Raw genomic sequence first — 9,720 nt, 5'->3', positions numbered from 1 at the left:
GCGACTGCGGTACATGATTTTTCAGAATGTAGAGACCACCTGACTCACGCCCTCTACCAATAATCTGTTTTGTCGTAAGATTCTGGAACAAACACTGGTCAGGAAAAAAAGGAAAAAGAACAATTTCAGGTACGAGTAAGTTTACTAATAAAAAGTTGATTAAAAGAGAATTTTGGTAGACATAAAACAGACGACAAAGAAATTGATGAAGTCGGGTTCGCAGTTCCAGAACGCATAACACAAGAAGTAGAACCATCAGCTAAAGTAATAGTAGAGGAAGTGAGATTAGACTGAAAAGCAGATAGAAGACTAGAATTACTTGTCATATGATCTGTCGCACCAGAATCAATAGCCCATTTGGATGAGGAAGACACAAGGCATGTAGTGGATTTACTCGACTCAACATCGCAGTGATAGGAACCGGTAGGCTTTAGAGATGCTCGACATCGGAAAATCAGGCAAAATCCTCTGCAGATACTAAAACAGCTTTTCAGAGGAAGATATCAGAGAATCCTCTCACGCCATATTTGCCATCCGTGATCGCTGATTTTTCCTCTGAAGTTGTGGACAATTATATTTTGTATGGCTGCTCATGACAATAATAACAAATGACTCCTCTTGAGTCTGATTAGAACTAGCCTCTCCATTACGCTGATTACATTCCTGTAATTCCTCCTCTACTTCCTCTTCTATTACCTGTTGTCCATTTGGATTACGGCTAATAAGAGCACTCTGGTGTGTGAAGATTGGGTACTCTCTGACGAAGGACCCGTGTGAATGTTTCATGCAAAGAGGAAATCTCGTAATCGAAAGAATCGAGATTTAGCGATCTCATACTCAAGGAAGGCCCGCAAGAAAACTCATAATGACCATTGCTCCGTTGGGCTGCTGAACTTTCACATCGTAACTAAAAGGCAACAATACATTAAGTTCCTCATATACCCGCTTAAAATCCATAAAATAAGCCGTGAGAGACTTATTCTCTTTTTCAAAGACGGTAGAATGCCTTACAAACATCATAAATACGGAGATATTCCTTTACCGTAATACGTAAAAATCTAAGTAATCCATCAATTCCTTAACAAATTCACAAAGTGATTAATTAAACTAATTACCTCACCGTGGAATCGAGTTCAAGCCGCAAAAACAACCGAGCATCCTCCTTAGCCAAGTTTGTTGTGTATCATCAGGTGGATCTTTAGTAAGGTGATCATCCTTATCAATGCTACGCAAATAGACCCTAATGCCTTACTCCACCTGTAATTCGAACCATTAAGTTTGTGTTCCGTGATCTTAGTCATCATCGGAATCACATCGTAAATAACATTCTTATTGTCGCCATTTGTTGAGACAAAGAAAACTAACCAAACACTAATCCAAAGTGCTTACAAAGAACAAAATAATCCAAAATCACAAATCAAGTAAATACCGAAATAGGATCCGAGAGCCAAACCTCGAAGTCCTTTAATGGTGTAATCGGATCGCAACAAAGACACAGTGGTGGAATGAGGGGATTGAGGCGACCGGCGATGTTGATCTGAGTCGAAAGCTGGTCGCCAAGGTCTCTCCCGAAATGGGTTGTGAGAACAAATAGTCACCCTAGATAGATGACCTGCTCTGATACCATGTAAAAAGAGATGATTCTCATTGATTTCAATTAATCTGTATATGGGTATTTATATACAATTGATTCCTATAATTGTGTTATACTAATTAGGAAGAAATCCTAAATAAGAAATCCTAAATAGGAATACAGAATACAGAATATACACAGAAATAATATAATGATTGACTTTCCGTAACAATAATGATTGACTTTCCATAACAATATCCAATATTATTATCTTAATTTTATTTTCTCTCTCTCTCTCTCTCCCTCTACTTATACTTTTAATTCACATATTTCTTATTATTTTATTTCAAATTTAAAGAAAAAAAATCAAATATTTAAACATAAAATATGAACAAATAATATAACTAAAATAAATGTAATTATAATTTTCAAAATAATAAAGAAATTAAATAAAATAATATTTTTATCAATTTGAGTGTAGCTGCTACAATTGACATAAAAATAAAAAGAATGAGTAATATTAATAATATTGGCAAATATTTAAATTGCTTTTATCAATTAAATAATTCAATTTGGCTAATTACTAAAATTAAAACTAATGTGAAAGTTTAATATTAAACTGATAAAATAAAAAAGTTTGGCTAAAATTGGAAAACTTATAAAGGTTTTGATTTTTTTTTTAGTCATTTAACCATGAAATGAATGAGAATTTTAATATTATGATTTTTTAATTATATTTTAACATAAAATCAAAATTTATTTTTATTTCAAACAATTAATCATTTAAATAAAATCTAAATAATTTTTATGAATAGTATTTTTAAAAACTTTTAATAAATTTATAAATTATAATATTTTATTGACATAAAAATAAAATTTATTTGAAAATATGACTAATTAATAAAAAAAATTTTAAGCATTTTTTAATTTATTTAAAATTTTAATTAATTTTTAAAATTAAAAAATTAGTGTTAATTTTATTCTATTTATAGTTTTATTTTATTTGATGGATATACAACGGCATAGAAAAAGTAAAATAAATAAATAAATAAAATTACCCTTCCATCTCTCCTCTCCTTCTCTTTTTTTATTTTAGTATAGTACAATAGTATATAATTGTGGAGTCATCATTTTTGGGTAAAGAGAAACCTCAAGAGTGTGATTCATCAATAAGAGAGAGATGCTCATCTTCTCTTTTCCCGTGTAGTAATCACGGGCGAAGCCCGAATTTAGAATCATTAGAGGGAAAAAATATTATATATAATAATAAATTATTTATAGAGAAAAAAATAATGATACATATAAAATTTCAATATATAACAATAACTAAGTGGGAAAAATAAAATAATTTCATAAATTATAAATTCTCATTATAATTTTAAATTTATAATTATTCTCGATGAGTTTTCATTTTCTAAAAGTGTTGCATTATCGCTTTATTATCAATGCTATCAAAAACATCTTTCTCAACATATGTAATCAAAGAATCATTCAACAATTGATCTCCCATCCAATTCTGCAATCAAATTTTCACAGTTTTCATTGTAGAAAATGCCCTTTCAACACTTGCAGTTGCAACATGTAATATCAATGCCAATTTCACAAGCAAGTAAACTAGTGGATATGCTAAATTCTTCTTTGTTTGGACAAACTTTTGAGCAAAACCACCAATTCCCTTAATTGTTGAAAACTCATCATTAGAACACACATCAATAATATAAGTCTCAAGTTGATTATCAAGTGCCATAAGCTCCGTTGATGAAAAGTCACATGGATAAAATTGAGCAAGATGAATCAATTTTTCTTTATCAAAAGATGAAAATGAATTATTTGGATTTAAGCATGCCACACAAAGAAGCAATTCGGTATTCATCTCAGTAAAATGACTATTGAGTTCTTGAAGTTGTAAATCTAGGACTGCATAAAATAACTCCACTTGATATGGTGTAAATTGGTAACTTGATGAATTTTTCGCCATGATCTCCCTTTCATTTGAAACATATCATCCATGTTCAAAACAATTATATTGTGTTTCTCACAAATGAACAAACTTCAGCTAACAACTTATCCTATCCTTTATCTCTCATCATTTGTAACCTTTGTTTTGATATTGTAACCAATGTCACGGCATTAACAATGTCTTGCTTGTTTCTTTACAAAGCTTTTGATAATTCATCTGTAATTTCTAACACACCTTTCATTAAATGTAAGCTAAATATAAAATCAAAAGATTGTATTACTTCTAATAGACCATATGCTTCTGCCCTTTGCTCTGAACTTGTATCATCCTTAACAATACTATTAAGTATCTCTACCACAGATGACGACATGTTGATCAAATTTAGAATTGTACCATAATGTGAACCCCAATGTGCATCTGTTGCTCTTTTAAGACTAGTTTCTTGATTTAATCTACGATAACTTATCATTTCACCAGTTTTTAATGCCTCAGAAACTTCAGTGGCTTGACTTTCTCGAAGAATATCTCGACATTTACATGAGGCTCCAACAACATTCAACAAACTAGCAATCATATTAAAAAGCGATGCAATATGAATATCGCTTTTTGCAACAGCAACAAGGGTTAATTGAAGCTGATGAGCAAAACAATGAGCATATTATGCAGTTTTATTCTCCCTCATAATTAAGCTTTTCAAACCATTGAATTCACCTCTCATGTTACTAGCCCCATCGTAACATCGTAACCTGAGCCTCGTAATATTGCCATGCTTAATCCATGCCTAGCAAACAATGACTCAATTGATGATTTAAGAGACAAAGCACTTGTATAAAAAATATGCACAATTCCAAAAAATCTCTCAATAACACAATCATTTTTGTCAACATAACGTAAGATAACAATCATTTGTTTTTTCACAGACACATTACGAGACTCGTCAACTAAAATTGCAAAGAGATCATCACCCAAATCATTAATAATAGTATTCAAAGTTTCAACAGTAGAAGCATTTATAATGTCATTTTGAACATCATGTTCTTTCGCTTATTTTTATTTTCAATAAAGGAAAATAAATTTATTTTTCTTTCATCTAAATATAAATATAAAAGGAGAAAATAAAAAAAAATTCTTATATAATTTTCTTTCTCCTTCCATAAGTTGTCCAAATGAAGTATTAAAGTCCGAGTCTTACAGAGAGAAAAGCTAATAAAAGAAGAATAATTAAAATTATAAGAAAAATAAAATTTTATGAAAAAAAAAAATTTTTTTTTTTATAATTTTTTTTAAAGAAAGGGAATAAAATGATTAGGCCATTTGAAAAGCTAATCCCACAGGCCTGTCTCATGTGCCATTTGAAAATTTCAATCCAAGAGTTAAATGAGATTAGCCCCCTCACGTCACAATGAAAACTTACACCTTGTTTTGTTTAATTTTAAAATTTTAAATTTTTTAAAATTCAATTAAATTATTTATTTTTATATTTAATTTTAAAAAAATTTAATGTTAAGAATTAATTATAACTGAAATATATATATATATATTAAAACATATAAATAAATTCACAAAATCATATCACTAATTTAAGAAAGAAACTAATTTAAAATTTTATCATTTGTCTGTTTCTTTTTAATACAGTTATCATTAATATTTACTGATATATATGACACTTGACAAAAAATGCCACCTATTTAAGTTGATTTTATTTAAAAATATAAAATATTTAGAATTTAAATGGTATAAAATATTTAAATTTTTATTTTAACTAACTTATTACCTTCTTTTAATTATTAGTTATAAAAAATATTTAAAATTTAAAAAATAAAAAGTATTTATTGAAAACATATGCCATGATTTGTTTATTTAATCATTCAAAAATATTTCTTTTTAATTATTAGTTATATAAAATACCTAAATTTAAAATATTAAATAAAAATTCTAATCAGTTTGAGGGAATTGAGATTTAGAAGATAAAGCATATATATATATATATATATATATATATAAAGTTAAAGCATACAAATAAGTTAAAAAAAATTATGCTACCTGTTTAAGCTGATTTTATTTAAAAATATAAAATATTTAGAATTTAAATAATATAAGATATTTAAATTTTTATTTTAACTAATTTCTTATATTTTTTTAATTATTAGTTATAAAAATATTTAAAAGTTAAAATATAAAAATATTTATTACACAAAAAATATTAGGTGGTTTGTTTATCTAATCATTTAAAAATATTTTATTTTAATTATTAGTTATATAAAATATTTAAATCTAATATATATATATATATATATATATATATATTCATTAAAAAATTATTTATGAAATTTAAGAATGTATTTTTAAAGCTTATATTAATATATATTTAAATAATTATTCACTAGAAAAATATTTATGAAATTTAAAAATTTATCTTAAAAGAATTGTTATATTTAAAATTTAAAAATTTCCAATGTGGTTTATGTGTTTTTCTTCTATTTTACTTGTACTTTGATATATGACAACTGATTTAACTGATAATATAAAATAATCTATTAATTAACTTATTTCAAAATTTAAAATTAACTGATATATTATCAAATATAAAATTATATTCATTACTATTAGAAAATTTATATATTAATATTTGAAATAAAATCAATTTTTTTATTTAAATATTTTTAAATTTTAATTACTAAAATCTTATTTGATATTAAAAAATTAATTATTAAAAATATATTTTTTTAATTTAAGTTTCGGTTAGATTAGAAAAAGGGTGAGTTATTTTTTAAAAATTATATTAATATATATAAAAATAATTATTAACTAGAAAATTATTACACACGTAGAATTGTTTAATTTTGATTTGCTCCGTATGAGCAATGGGCAATTTCTGATTTTGTATCAGCTACTATAATGGTTGAGTCCAAGTCAATGAATTTTACTATAATGGTTGCAGAGGTAGAATTATCATATATTAAGAAATTTTATTTTATAATTTGACAAAATTAAAAATGTGAAGAACAATAAAATAATATATTGTATTACACTAATTAAGTTTTAGTATTAATTATTATAAAATTTTAATAGTCATTAAATTTAATATTTAATTTATATATATTTATAAATAAAATAATTATATATTATAAATTATTTGATGTAACATGTGTTTTAAAAGTTAATATATAAAAAAGAAAAGAATTAATATAGTATTTATTATTTGAAAATAATAGATAATATATAATTTTATAGTTAAAATAATTTGATTTAATTTAAAGAGATTTACGTATCCCATATCATCTAAACATAAAAAATGAAAAGGATTAATATAACTCGCTTTAACCTTTCCAGTTTGCAACTGGAAATCCCATTTATCTATTGCAAACTTTGACTTAGAGGGGATATACATTGGGTCATCTCTTTCGGTAGCTCAGTAATATATATATATATCCAAGCTTTTAAGCAAATGCAGAGCATCTCTCTCTGTAGCTCAATAATATATCTACCGCTACACAACAACTTGTATGGTCAGTTCAGCAGCTTCAGCATCCGCTCGGCAAGAACTCAGTGATATATCCTCAGTAGCTCAGTAATATATCCTCCTTCTGGATATAATTTTTCTTACAATTTCATTTCCTGTTTTAACAAGTAAGGCATTTTGCCTCTTTTTCAGTATGTGTAACTTAACTACTCCTTTTATCTTTTTTGTTTAATTTGTCTTTCAATAGTTTATTTATTTCTTAAATTGTAATTCTTTTTTGTAAATATGAAATTTTTTTGTTGATTAAAATAAAAATGTAAATCTTTTTTTTTTAAATTATTGATTAAATTAATCCTAACATTTGCTTAAAATGATAATTATGTCACTAATATTTTAATTTTATCAATTATATAAATAATTTTTTCAATTATTATCAGTTGTAACTAAAATTGAAAAATATGTATATGCTAAAACTCTCGAGTTCGATTCCCAGTTCCAACATTTATGTTCTCTTTTTATTTAACTTAACTAATCATAGCCGTCCATTCCATTTGTAATGTCAACCCTTTGAGTCTTAGTATACCTAAACCTAGCCTCATCCACACAGTGTGCTCATCTCATCCGACTTTCTGCTGATTATCAACGATTATGGATGTCTTCCCGCAATCCTCATTTTTATATAATTTTTTTCCTCTAGCAAGCTCTTGTGGTCCTTTCGATTTCTTATCCATCTCTAGATTTCTTTGATTTAAAGCCTCTCTATTTTATATTATTTTTATTTTTTTATTTATGTAGCTCTTAGTATCTTTTCCATCAGCCACCACTCTCCTCTCATCTGCTTGTCCTTTCTCTCCTTATTGGCCATCGCTCTCCTCTGTGATTTTAGGAGTTCTTATGGCCCCAGTATCAGCAACAATTCTCCTTTCCCATAAGCAAGTCACAAGTAGCAGAGAGGTCAACAGTTCTCTTCTGTGATTATTGGGAGTTTTTTCTCTTAATAGCCCAGATGGAAGAATCTTTTGCATTTAAATCTATGCTACTTAATGGGTTTTATTAATTTCTTAGGTTTGTAATTGATGATATTGTATTTTGGCATTTAACTAAATGCATCAGATTTGTTCATTTTTTTAGGCCTTTGCTATAAATACATCAAATTTGTTATTTTTTTTATGCCTTTGCTGTAAATCTATGCCTTGTGATGCTTGAACCTTAATGTTGAATGTGATAAATGTGCCATAAACCTTGCTGTTGCTTGCTTCTGTTTTCCTTCGAAAGATACAGAATTTGTTCATCACTTTTGTTTCATCCCTACATATTTACTCTTTGAACTAACTATTTTTAAATAACCTCCTCCTCCCTCTTCTTGTGTGTGTGTGTAAAATAGGATACGCGATGAAATATTATCTATCCTTAAAATATTGGCTTCTCTCGGAAAACAGCTATCTTGGGAAATGAAGATGTTGGTGGTCGCTCTAATCAACTATCCAATAGCAATGGTAATTGAACATGAACCCCAAACATATCCCAACTCAAATTACAAAACATGTGCTAGAAATATTCGTCTCCTATTGGGTTATATGGCAATTGTGCTACTTGCTTGGATTCATTTTCTCAGCTATGGTGTATTACTTTTGAGTTTGTGAGTCTACTTGCTTACACGAGTGATCAACCCATATCAAGACCTATGTCTATTGGTAGGTAGAGATTTGCAACACTTGAAAAAGCTAGCTGAAGATGCAATCCAAAGGCTATTTGGCAGACAGTAGTGAGTCATCAAATCATTTGTCTAGTTAAGTTTATCATTTTGGTAAATGTGATATCTTTACAATTTTAGATATCTCTATAACATGTATAATTTTAGCAATAATTTTAAAGGTTTAAATGTGATAGTTTATACCATATTAATGTATCTAAGTTGTAGAAATAATATTTAGTTGTAGAATTTTGTTCATTGAAATTTTGAAATTTATTTATGTATTTCATGATTGAACATGTTAGAATATTTGTTTATTGCATTGTTAAATCTCCCACTCTCATTTGTAATTTATGCAAAGAGGTTTTGATTTGTGTTATTTGTAGAGGAAGAGATAGGGAGAGGGAGAGAATTTTTATTAATTTTTTTTTAACAGCATTAAGTTCAATTTTGAAATATTTTATTACAGTTTCTGAGTTGTAGAAATAATGCAAATACTCATCTCTCTCATTAAAGCAAAATAACCATCTCATTCCCAGGATGCTTTTGAGATTAGCATTGGCTATTGAATCTATGCTCAAAGCTTGTAAATCAAATTGTGTTGATCTTAGTTGCAAGCTTCAGATGGCTTCTTCTAGGTTCAGGACCTTCATATTTAAATGGGTAGCTTGGAACTCATATCAAGATCTTTACCATTTGCTACTCCAAGCATTTGATGAGTTGAAGAGGCTTTCAAGAAATGCTTTTCAAGCACTAAGGAGGAGGCCAATTGGAGGTAGGGAAAAACAACATAATGCAGGAACCAAATCATCAATCTTCTTCATCTGTCAAATATTGTTTAGTCTTAATTATTGCTTATTCATTTATGTTATGTAAATAACCTTGTTCATATTGCTTACTGCTACTCTGAACAAATTGGTGATTAATTTCTTTGTATTTCTTGCCCAGCACTGTCCATGGATTCAACCGAGTTAAGCTTCTTGTTGTAACTTAAAGCTAGCTTGTTATCAGCTCATATATCTTGGGTCTTG

This window comes from Hevea brasiliensis, chromosome 13 (genome assembly GCF_030052815.1).
Source record: "Hevea brasiliensis isolate MT/VB/25A 57/8 chromosome 13, ASM3005281v1, whole genome shotgun sequence".
Taxonomy (NCBI): Eukaryota; Viridiplantae; Streptophyta; class Magnoliopsida; order Malpighiales; family Euphorbiaceae; genus Hevea; species Hevea brasiliensis.
Note: the sequence above shows the minus strand (reverse complement) of the source record.